Here is a 12874-nt window from a genome sequence, read left to right as displayed (position 1 = left end):
GATGTCATTGTATACAAACGTATTGTGTCTAAAGTATCACAGATGCTTTAAGTATTGAAATATAAGCAAGTTCATTGCCATTTCCTCTACTCCCAATATCTTTTCCCTCCAAACATCCAGGGTATCCTAGCCTTAAAGGAGAAAACAAAAATCATGATAGACACCTCCAACATAGGGTGGGCAGAGGACAGAGTGAAAGTATAACAGGGACTCTCAGTCCTTATTTGGCCCTTTGGGAAGCAGCTTGGTAAAGGCAGCTGGGTTGTTTAGTAGCAGGCTGTGCTTGGATTCAGGAAGCCTCAGTTCAAATGCTTCCTCAGACACCTGCTCTGTGAGCCTGGGCAAGTTACTTGACTACTTTTGTCCTCAGCTTCTATCAAGTGGGGATAATAATATCTCAGAATTGTTGTGAGGATCAAATGAGATAATATTTGTAAAGCACTTTGCAAATCATGAAGTGCATTATGTTAGCCATTATTGTTATGTAATTTTAATTATTGTTACATAATTGTTAGCCATATTATTTGGTGGGTGAATATCAAGAAGCTCCAATTAGTTTCATAAGGATGAATGGATTTTATTTTTCCTTCTACCCTCCTCCAACACCAACTGCCAAATCCTGAGCATTGCCTGCATACATTAGGTTAAAAATAATACTTCATCTGTGGGAGGAAAAGTGCATCTGCATACATTCCTGCCTCTTTGCGGAGGAGGCTTCATGGCACTGGGCAAGGCAGTGGGGGGATCTGAAAAGAGCAATGGGCCAAGCAAGAGTAAAGAGGCCCTTGTCCTCCGCCCCACCCTGCCCAGCCTCCTTCCCAGGGTTATTGTGAGCATCAAAGGAGATAACATTTTGAAAATGCTTTGGGAAAGCCGAGGAAATCATTTGTAGTTCCTCTCTGTATTCTCAGTGCCTGGCACAGTCCCTGACCTGTAGTAGGTGCTTAAGAAATGTTTGTCAAATGATTAATTGGTAGCATTTCAGTTGTGCTGATAAAAAGAGGAGGGAAGGAGTAGGTTTGGATAAAGCTGGTGTGGCCCAGACATAATCACAGTAATCTTGGTGTTGGTATCTCACATTTCTCTAATGCGTTTAAAGAGGACAGAGTGCTTTCCTCGTGAGGTGGGGCAATTCTCATTGAAACCTATCTCAAGAACTGAATACTGTGAAAATTAGAATGAACCAGGGGCGGCTAGGTGGTGCAGCGAGTAGAGCACCAGCCTTAGAGTCAGGAGGACCTGGGCTCGGATCCAGCCTCAGACACTTCACACACACACACACACACACACACACACACACACACACACAAAACTAGTCATGTGATCTTGGGCAAGTCACTTAACCTCAATTGCCCTACCCTTCCCCCTCCAAAAACAAGCAAAAAAAAAAAAGAAAGTTAGAATGAACCAGACAGAAAACAATGACTCAACAAGACAACAAGAAATATCAAAACAAAATAAAAAGATAAATAAGAAAATCTAAGAAATATGTCAAAACAACTGACCAAGAAAATAGATCAAAGAGAAACCATCTAAGAATTATTGTATTATCTGAAAATTATGATCAGAAAAAAAGTTTTAATATCATTTCAGGAAATAATAAGTACAATTTTTTTTTAGAACTCTTAGAATCAGAGGACAAAAAAATGAGTTGAATACCAAGGAGTCACAATAAGAATTACACAAGGCTTAGCAGCTACTACAATTTAGAGAGAAGAACTTGGAATATGATATTACAAAAAGCAAATTATGATGCTTTACAACCAACAATAAATAACTAATCTGGCAAAACTAAGTATAATTCTACAGGGGAAATGTAACTTTAATGGAATAGAAGATTCTCAAATAATACTGATGAATAGACAGGGACCGAGTAGACATTTGGAAGTGCAAATGTAGGCACCAAGAGAAACATAGAGAGGTACATATATTTATTTAATTAAAGGGAATATGTGGGGATGGAATATTTCTTTGGTTAAAAGGGAGACAAAAAGTAAATGTCTTCTCAGAACCCTAAAGTCTTTAAGGTTCACAGATAAAAATGAAAATGACAGAGCTTATGTGATTTTAATGGTCTCTGTTTTACTGGTCTTTGGAGAGGTAAAAAATAAGACAAATGAGGGACTATACTGAACAGGAACGGAGGAAGAAGGGACAAAAATCACTATTGCATAACAGAAGAAGAGTATATAGCCATGATGTAACAGGTTGGTGGGGGAACAGACATCCCAAGAAACTTTCATCTGAACTGGATGAAGGAAGACTGGACACAATTACACACATCTCTACATTCACACCTCACCATCATGGCCTTCATATATATAGAGATCTTGCTCTAGAAATTCATTAAACTCAATAGGGAAATGAGATATAACAGAGACAAAGGAGAATGTAAAAAGATAAACTGTTACCTAATATGATTAAAAACAGAGAGGAAAACCAAATTGTCCATGTCAAAATTGAAAAAGGAGAATTTACAACAATTGAAGGGGAAGTAAAGGAAATTATCAGACCCTATTTCCCCCCAGTTATGTGCTAACAAAACCAATAATTTAGAAATAGATTGAGACTTAAAAATTATAAAATGCTTAGATTAACCAAAGAAGAAATAGAATATTTAAATAATCCAATGTCAAAAAAAGAAATTGGTTAAGCCATAATTATAGCCACTCCAGGACCAGAGGGATTCACAAGTAGAATCCATTAAACATTCAAATAAAATTAATATTACATAATCTAATGCCAATACATAATTCTAATGCTACATTATAACTTTTATAATAAGAAAAGAAGTCACCCTTTTAATCAATGTTAATTGTAAAAATATGGTCTTGAAACAACCCAGGGAATGACAAAGCAGAGAGAAAAAAATGACGGAACAATATCTATAATGAACATTTATGCAAACATTTTAAATAAAATATTATCAAATAGGCTACAACAATATATTAGAAATATTATACTTTCTGAATAGATTGGATTTATATCAGGTTATTTCAACATGAGGAAGACTATACTTATAAAACATGTAATTTATATAAATAATAAAAATGATATTAATATTGATACTGTAAATGTTTTGGGCAAAATCTAGCATTAATTTCTTTCTTTCTTTTTTGCTTTTTGGAGGGGGGAAGGCAGGGCAATTGGGGTTAAGTGACTTGCCCAAGGTCACACAGCTAGTAAGTGTTAAATGTCTGAGGTAGAATTTGAACTCAGGTCCTTTCAACTCCAGGGCCAGTGCTCTACTCACTGCACCACCTAGCTGCCCCTAGCATTAATTTCTATTAAAAACTCTAGAAAATAGGAATAAATGAGCCTTTATTTAAAATAATAAGTAATATTTATCTAAATCTAAGAGCAAATGGAAAAAAGTTAAAGATCTTTTCAATAAAATCGCGGGTAAAGCAAGAATGCTTATTATCACCACAACTATTTTCCAAAGTACTAATAGCTAGTATTTCCTAGCATTGGTACTAAAAATGCTAGCTATAGTAAAGAGAACATAAAAATAAATTGAGGAAATAACCATAGGCAAGAAAGAAACAATGCCCTCCTCCCCCTCAAAAAAAAAAAAAACCAACCCGACAGATAATATGATAGAGTTAAAGAACCTTATAGAGTTAACTAAAATTAATTAAAATAATTAATAAGTTCAGCAAAGTTACAGGCTATAAGAGAAATCCACATAAATCACCAGAATACCTATTTATCACTAACCAAACTGAGCAGGAAGAGCTAGATGGAGAAATTGCATTCAAAATAGCTACAGAAGTTAAAAAAATATTTGTGAGTATATCTACCAAAATTTAGCTAGAGACTATAGGAATTTAGTTGTAAAACATTCTTTCTAGAAATGAGAATAAAATAGTTGGAGGTATGTCAAAATAGGAATGTTAAAGTAATATGATATAATTAAATACTACTTCAATTAACTTACTTATTCAATACTATACCAAATTCCCCAAAGAATATTTTATTTTTTTAAGCAATTGGGGTTAAGTAACTTGCTCAAGGTTACACGGCCAGTTATTTTGTGTGGGTGCCAAGTATCTGAGGCTGGAACCAATTCCGGGTCTCCTGACACTGGGGCCAGTGCTCAAAGAATATTTTACATAACTAGAAAAATAATAACTAGATTCATATGTAGAAATAAAAATGAAAGAATCTCATGGGTAATTATAAAAAAAAGTGGGAAGGAAGGGGATTGGTCCATCAGTACCAGATCTCAAACTGTATTACAAAGCAATAATCATTAAAATTATATGATAATGGTTAAAAAAAAAGACAAGTTGATCAGTGGGACAGATTAGCTATATAATATACAGAAACAAGCAAGCACAGCAATACAGCATTGGATAAACTCAACGACCCCAGTTCCTAGAGTGGGGCTCATTAAGACAAAATCTTCTGGGAAAAATAGAAAGCAGTCTGGCAGAAACTAGGTTTAGACTAACACCTCATACCACACACCAAGATAAATTGTAGAGGGAGGCATGACCTTCATATAAAGGATCACATCATAAGCAAATTAGAGGAGTGAGGATCTATGAATAAGGGAAGAATTTATAATTAAACAAGTGACAGAGAAGATCATATGAGGTAAAATGGATACTTTTGTTTATATAAAATTAGAAAAGCTGTTGCAGAAGTACAAATTAGAAAAGGAAACAGATAAGTGGGGGAAAAATAACTGTGGGGAGTTTTTCTGATACAGGTCTCATTTCCAAGATATTGAAGGAACTGATTCAAATTTAAATGCTAAGAAGCATTCCCTAAAAGATAAATGGTCAAAGGATATGAATAGGTAATTTTCAAAGTCTGAAATCCAGGGCAATGAGGTGGTGCAGTGATAGAGTGTTGGACCTCAAGTCAGGAAGACCTGAGTTCAAATCAGCCTTAGATTCTAGCAGAATCACTTAAACACTATTTACCTCAATTTCCTCACTTGTAAAATGGGAATAATAATAGCATTTATCTCTTAGGGTTGTTGTGAGGCTCAAAATGTGCTAACATTTGTAAAGCACTTGGCATATAGTGAGTTCTATAAATGCCAGCTGTTATCATATGAAAAAATGTCCTAAATCATTAATATTTAGAGAAATGTAAATAAAATCAACTTTGAAATTCTACTTTTATCTTTCAGACTGTCAAAATACATAAGAGAAAACAATGACAAAGGTATGAAGGGCTGTAAAAAAAAAAGTATACTAGTTCACCCTTGATGTAGCTGTGAATTGGTCCTGCTATTCTGGAAAGGATAGGCACTATGCCCCAAAAGGTTACTAATCTATGCATATCCTTTTACCTAGCTGTACCAGCACTGGGCCTATACCACAGCTGAACAAAGAGAAAAAGGATCTAGATGTATAAAAATATTTATAGCAACTCTTTTGTGGTAGCCAAAAGCTGGAAGCTAAGTGGATGTTCTTTTATTGGGGGAATGGCCCAAGAAATTGTGGTATATGAATGTAATCAAATATTATTAGGTCATAAGAAATGATGAAATGGACAATTTCCAAGTAAACTTGCAAGGCCTTTGTGAACTGAAGCAGAGCAAAGTGAGCAGAACTAGAACAATTTATACAATGATAAAAACACAGTAAAGAATAACGACTCTGAAAGATTTTAGAATGGTGTCATAATTCCATTATGACAAATGATAAACTGGGAGTTCTGAAGAATAAAGATGAAACTCACCACAAACTTCCTGATGGAGAAGTGATGAACTAAAGATACAGAAGGAAAAATACATTTTCAGACATAGCTAATGGGGGAATTTGTTTGCTGGACTATGCAGCTATGCACTGAGTATTTGTTTTTCATTTTTTGTTTGTTTTTCAATTGATTAATGAAGGCAAGGTAGTGGGAGGGGCAGATTAATTAAAGAACTTGTTATTTGAAAAATAAAACAAACTTTTAAAATATCAAACGAGAAATGACACGTGGAGATTGTTTACTTACCAAAGTCATGGAAGATGCCCTGTGCAAGATCTAAGTGAGAGAAAGATTTCATATAGTGAAGTTGCTCTTGCTGATAAATTCCAGAAGGCTACAGGGCTTTCTCAGTGAGATTCATGACCATCATCAGTCCAACCATCTACAAAAGAAAAACCAAGAGGATGAAAAATACTTTTTATCCAGACTTTGACACTCACTTGGATAGGAAGTCCATTGAGTTAGTCCATCAGTACATATGAGCTGGGCCCAGAACTGAATAGGAGAAAAAATGAGCTGGATTGTGTTTGTGAAATATCCCTGTGTTTTCAACAATGCCAAGCTGGCCCCGACATACAGATCCATCTCTTTGACACTAATATTCTTTTGGAGACACTATGTAGCTATACATCCCAGAACACTAAAGTTTGCAAAGAATCAACTTTGTAGTTGACCCAAATCGTGATGGAAATAAGTCTAAGCAATAATAATATTCACTAACATGTATATAGTGCTATAAGGTTCACAAAGTGATTTATAAATATTATTTAATTTGATCCTCAGAACAACTCTGGGAGAAAAATTGCAATTATTATCCCCATTTTATAGATGAAGAAATTGAGACAGTCAGAGGTTGAGCAACTGACTAGGCTCATAATGCTAGTGCATGACTGAGGCAAAGTTTGAACTTGTCTTCCTTATTCTAGATTCAGCATTGAATCCAATGTGCTACCTACCTGTCTATTTGTAGGTTGTAGCATATAATAAATGATGAGTTGTATGTAAAATGTGCCATAAAAATATTATTAAAGACATGCATGAATGTAAAAAAAGGTAGATCAGACATGCACCAAGAGTGAGATATAGCATATGGACAGCCTGATACAGAGTGTTAAAGAGGAGGGTCTCCAATGAAGTGCAGGAGTTTGGGGAGGACATGGAGAAGAATTATATAGGTTGAGAAGGCTTGGATGAGTTGCTACCTTCACTGTTAGAGGAAATACATTGGTGATATCATAGATCCCTTGTAGTATTGGACCCCAGTACTCTTTCTTTTTATTCCAAACATATTCCACATATTCTAAAGCTGCTTCTCAAATATACATTAAGATCCATAACCTTGTTCCTTGCTTGAATGCTTGTGTATGGATATTTAGGGGACAGAATTTTAAGATATGTTCTCAATTTATGCATGCTCTTTTTGGATGGATTTATTTGCTTATAACGAATTTGTAATTTCCCCAAATCAACCCAAGGGCTGCCCTCTGCTTCTGTGACTTACAGAGTACCCCTGTTGTTTAAGGGGTTTTAAGTATTTGCCCTGCTGAGATTCAGTTAATTCCTTGTGTCCCACTGATTGATTGAGAAAGGATGATGGTTTAAAAAAAATTAAGTAATATTTTATTTTCGCCGAGTTACATGTAAACACAATGTTAAACATTATTTTTTTTACTCTTTGAATTCCAAATTTTATACCTTCCTCCCTTTCCTCTACCCTCCCTGAGTTGGTAAGCAATCTGATACAGATTAAATGTGTGCAATCATGTAAAACATTTCCATATTAGTCATTTTTGTGCAAAAAAATTCCAACAAAAAGGAAAGAAAGAGAAAAATGGTATGCTTCGATCTGTATTCAGATGACATCAGTTCTTTCTCTGGAGGCAGATATGATTTTTCATCATGAGTAATTTGGAACTGTGTTGGGTCATTGTATTGCTGAGAATGGCTAAGTCATGCACAGTTGTTCATCGTACAAAACTGCTGTTACAGTGTACCCTATTTCTCCTGGTTCTGTTCACTTCACTTTGTAGGATGGTAAGGGTTTTGAAAAGGTTGGAGGGGAAAGGGTTTGGGGTAACTTCTTTCCCCACTTTTAATAGATTTGTTAGCAGTAGGCCAGAGTTAAATAAATGATAATCTATTTCTAAAAGGTAAGAAATAGCACTCCACCCCATCTTACTTCTTTGACTTTCTTTTTCCTTTTTACTGTTTCCACTGTTAGCCATCCTTCAAAGCTCAAATTCCATTCCCTTTTGGGATGACTCCAATTCATAGAGCTTTGAAAGCTCACATTGTTATATTCTATGTTCTTCTTTTGGGGCACGTATGTACCCCTTCTGAGATAGCTCCCATCCCCAGGACTCAGTACTGCCTTATGAAGAATCTTTTGTTGCTTTGTTATCTAAATTTAACATCTAAATTATCCCTATCCATACACATTCAAGCAAGGAACAAGGTTATGAATTTTAATTTCTCATATATATTTATGAGAAGCAGCTTTGGGATATGTGAAAAGTAGTTTGTAATAAAAGGAAGAGGACTGAGGCCATGGGAACTTAGATGGACCATAGGCAAGTGATTTAGCTTTGATAAGCTTTCTTTTTTTTATCTGTGAAATTTTGGTACTACAAAATTTAATTAACATTAATATTTAATTAAATAATTAATGATTTAATTAATCACCAAATTTAATTACATTTAACTATAACTAAAATATATTTACATTTATCTCATCTTCAAATTAAATTATGTATTTCTTGAGGGTGAGGGCTGTGTATTTTATTTCTTCATGTGTCCCTCATCTTAGAATCACAGAATGATAGAGCTAGATGCCAAAGTAAATGTCAGCTCTTGTAATCTTATTTCAGAGAGGAGGAACTAAAGCTCACACCAGGAGTGGGGAACCTGTGGCCTCGAGATCACATGTGGCCTCGAGGCTGCAGGTTCCTCACCTCCTGGCCCAGACCTTTTGCACTGCAATGGAAGCAATAGGCTTCCTGAAGCCCATGTAACTCTGGCTTTTTTTTTCCTACCAGGAAGCCCAGATCTCTAATCAATGGTGTTGTGTTCAGGCTTTTAGCTGCCACCACTTTCCTAAGCCTGCAAGGAAATGACCTCAAAATCACAGGACCATAGATTTAGTATCTTAGAGGCCAAAAGGAGTTCAATTCATATATTTTATGCTGAAGTAGCAGAGCTTTGGAGGGGTGAGATCTGAAAGCAGGTCTTCCTGATGCCAAGTTCAACACTCTATCGACTACACCAAAAAACATCCTTCCCCTGAACTTCCATATCACCAACCAAACTCCATTAGAATGGAACTCCTTCAGGGAAGGCCCATTTTTTTGCTTTTGTATTTATATTTATATTCTTCTCAAGGGACACCTAGCCAAGCTTGTTGGATTAAACTGAATGGGTGATCTAAAATGAGTTTGTTACATAGTTATGCAGGAGAACATAAAATGATAATCTTGCAATTTACAAAAATTCCTGAATCATTAAGAGAAATGTGCATTATTAATACCCTTATAAAATTATAAAAAGAATAGATCAATAGAGTTTATTAAGTGCTTACTGTGCACTAGGCATTGTGTTAAGTGCTGAGGATATACATATAAGAAAACAAAATGGTATAAAGAGATAAACCGAGATACATTTACAAGGCCACAATGCAAACATGACAATAATTATTCTCTTCTTTTTAAAAGATAAGGAAACCTAGTAACCCAAGAACCAAGTAGCTTGTCCCAATGCGAAGTTGGATTGAGAACTCCATTTGTTCATTCATTCAACAAATAAAATTTATTCAACGCTTACTTTGAAAATCACTGTTCTAGAAAGCAGGGTGAAATCAAAAGCTTATGGTTTAAAGCATGGTTTAGATACCTGGAAGGATGTTTAGTTCAGTCTTATTTTATTGACGCCAGAGAAGGAAAATGATTTGTCCAGTGTCACACAGGCACTAAATTGAAGACTTTGGATTAAATTCAGGTCATCTGACTCCAAATCCATCAGCCTTTTAATTGACTTTTATAAGAGAAGCATCACAGTATTGTGGAAAGAACAGTGGATTCAGCTAGATCTGAATTCCAGCTTTGCAGTTTATGAGCTGTATAATGTTGGGCAAGTCACTTTGAATGTCTTTGGGCCTCTGTGAAATGGAAATGAGAAAACTTACACTAACTATGGGGTTCTGTGTGGACAATGCTTAGCAAACTTAAGAGTACTCTATGAATATGAGCAGGTATTTTTAAATGAATTATGATTTTGTGAATGGAGACCAGATTTAAAGTATCAATCAGGGATAAGCAAGGACCACAGGGGGGCAGTGTTTCATCGTTCTCTTTCCTTGTGAGTCTAAGACAGTCTCTGAAAAAAGAACCAGCCTAGGAGGCCAGGGAGATAACATAGCCATGATATAAGTTTATTTAACCCAAATACAACCTTCTTTTAATTCTAGAAAACTGGACAAGTTTCAGCTTCAGGCCCGGATTAAGAATCCTAAAAGGCGCAGCTGGAGGGGTTCTCTCTAGTTTGCACCTGGTCATGCTTAGGGTCACCCTGAACTTCAGGTACCTGCTAGGGCAGGTCCAGCAAGTAACGCAGCCTGGATCTAGACCTTGAAGGCCATCCATGTGCAGCTTAGAGTGGAGGTGAAAGGGGTGTCAGAGATTATCTGGCTTATTTTGTACTTTAGCAGCAATCTGCTAGACAGTAACCCTCATAATCCAGCTTTTACTAAGAGCTCTCCAGTGAGGTAGCACCCATTAAGTCTCAAGGTAGCCCATTCCATTTTGGGATAACTTTAATGGTTAGGAAATTTTCCTTATGTCCCATTAGGTCTGTCTTTGTGCAACTTTACCTGTCCCTGCCCCCAAATGTTTTCAGTCCTCTCCTTTGTGACCAAAAGGTGGCATGTCCTAAGTCGCTTGTGGTTCCCTCTGAATGAGTCTGGCTGTCTACGAGCTTCTCAGATTGGAGATGAGCCAACGTGGATATGTCCTTCCAGATTGGTGCTGTCTGCACCTGCCAGTCAGACCTGGGCTTGTATGTGGAACCCTGGGCACATGGAGGGACCAGAGCAAATTTGTTTATCTTCTCATCTTCACCACCATCTTCTGCCTCTCACAGACCTCCCATCTAAGCAAGCCCTCCAAGACCTCCTGGATTCCTAACACACATAATGATAACAGATATTTACACTCTGCCTTAAGGTTTGCAGAACACTTTGTATTAGCTCTACTATTCTTTCCAACAACCCTGTGAGGTAAGTGCTACAGTTGCCTTTATCATTTTGCAGATGAGTGATGATGTCACTTGCTCATGGTCACACAGCTTGATAAGTGTGAAAGACAGGCTTTGAATACAGGTCTTCTTGTTTCTAAGTCCAGCGCTTAAACCATAATGCCAGGATGCTTTTGTGGGAAAGCAGATAGAAATACAGTGATTCAACTGCAGATTTAACCGTGCAAGATGTAGTGCCTTTTCTCTAAAACGTGTTTTCGTTTTTCATTAATCCATGGGGTCATTGCCTAGTCTCTTATTAGAGATGTTGGAGAGAGGGGGTGGGGCCAGTGGTGTTCTGAAAAGTGTTTAGCAACTGGCTCTCTGAGTTGTACAGCTTTCTATTATTCTAATTACCTGTGCATGTCACGGTTTCCTGGTTAGATTGCAAAACTCCTTGAAGGAAGGGCCTTTCTTTTGTCCTTGTATTTACAAGCCTAGCATAGTTCTCGGCTTTTCTTCCTAAGCATGATTTCACATACCACCTCTGTCTTTGCAGAAGTCATTTGCCTTGGCTGCCATCTACCCCCCTTCATATCCACTTCATGAAATTCCTAGATGCCTGCAAAGTACAGCTCAGGCACCACCTCACACATAAGGCCTTCTCTCCCTTCAATTTTTAGTTTCTCTCTCTAGTCTTTCTCTCTTTCTCCAACTCTCCTCCCCTTCCTCCCCTTCTTCCCTTTCTCATTTCTCTCTTTCTTTGTCTCTCTCTCTCTCTGTTTCTCTCCCTTGGTGTCTCTCTTTTTCTCTCTTTCCCTCTCTGTCTCTCTCTCACAAACCCTTATTTTATATTACTTTAAGTTTACCTGCTTGTATATTGTTGTTTCCCTCTAGTAGACTGTGTGCGTTTTGAGGATAAGGTCTGCTTAATTGTCTTTGTGTCCCTACTACCTAGAAGAGCTCCCTGCAGTTCAATAAATGATTTAATAAATGGGGTCCTTTAAAAATGTTAATTGAATTGAATTGTATTCATTATTGATTTTTGAATGGCCCCTTCATCTTCCAGGACAATGTGTTCTCCTTCCTTGGGGTTCATTAAACACTACTGTTTTTTCTTTCTGGCTTCTTTTTTTGGCTTGAGGCTTAGAAAATAGTAATTTCCTGGTGAGAGTAATCTAGCTGGTCCTTTACTAGAAAGAGAACTACGTGGCACCCACCTTAGATAGAGCACTAGGTCTGGAGTATGGAAGACCTGAATTCAAATCCAGCTTTAGTCACTTACTATCTGTGTTGTCCTAGGCAAATCACTTAACCTCCATCAGTCTTAGTTTCCTCAATTGTAAAATGGGAATTATAATAGTACCCACCTCTTAGAAGTGTGGTGAGGATAAAATGATAATATTTGTAAAGCATTTTACAAACATTAAAATACTATGTAAGTGCTAGCTATTTGTTATTATTATTATGACTTCAGAAGATGAGAAGCTGAACTACATGTAAGCCTGGGAGTAATGGAAAGAATATTTGAATAGGAGACTGGAGAAGTAGGTTCCAATTCTGATTTTACTACTTACTAGTTGAGTTACTTAGAGCAAATCATTTATCCTTGGGCCTCAGTTTCCTCTTATGTCACAAGAATGCAGTATGCACTAGATGATTTACAAGGTCTTTTCCCATTCTAATTCCTAGGATCCTATGCAATTTACAGTTCATCAGTTGTTCGCCAACTGGAGACGCCCATCTATACCAAGCCCAATTGGAAAACCTGCTTTCTATAGCTTGGGTGTGGTAGCTTCCCTAACTAATTTCTTTCCATACAAGTTTGCTCCTTCAAATTTTCATCTCTCCCTCCCTTTCTTGGCCCAGAAATGTAGCTGAGGTCAGGGAAGCTGGGATATTGTCCAGTCAATAACATGTCAGGAGCAAACAA

Source organism: Petaurus breviceps, unplaced genomic scaffold (genome assembly GCF_028583685.1).
Source record: "Petaurus breviceps papuanus isolate PSGF00001 unplaced genomic scaffold, PetGlider_PUasm1.0 90775, whole genome shotgun sequence".
In the NCBI taxonomy this organism is placed as follows: domain Eukaryota; kingdom Metazoa; phylum Chordata; class Mammalia; order Diprotodontia; family Petauridae; genus Petaurus; species Petaurus breviceps.
This window is presented reverse-complemented; position numbering follows the sequence as displayed.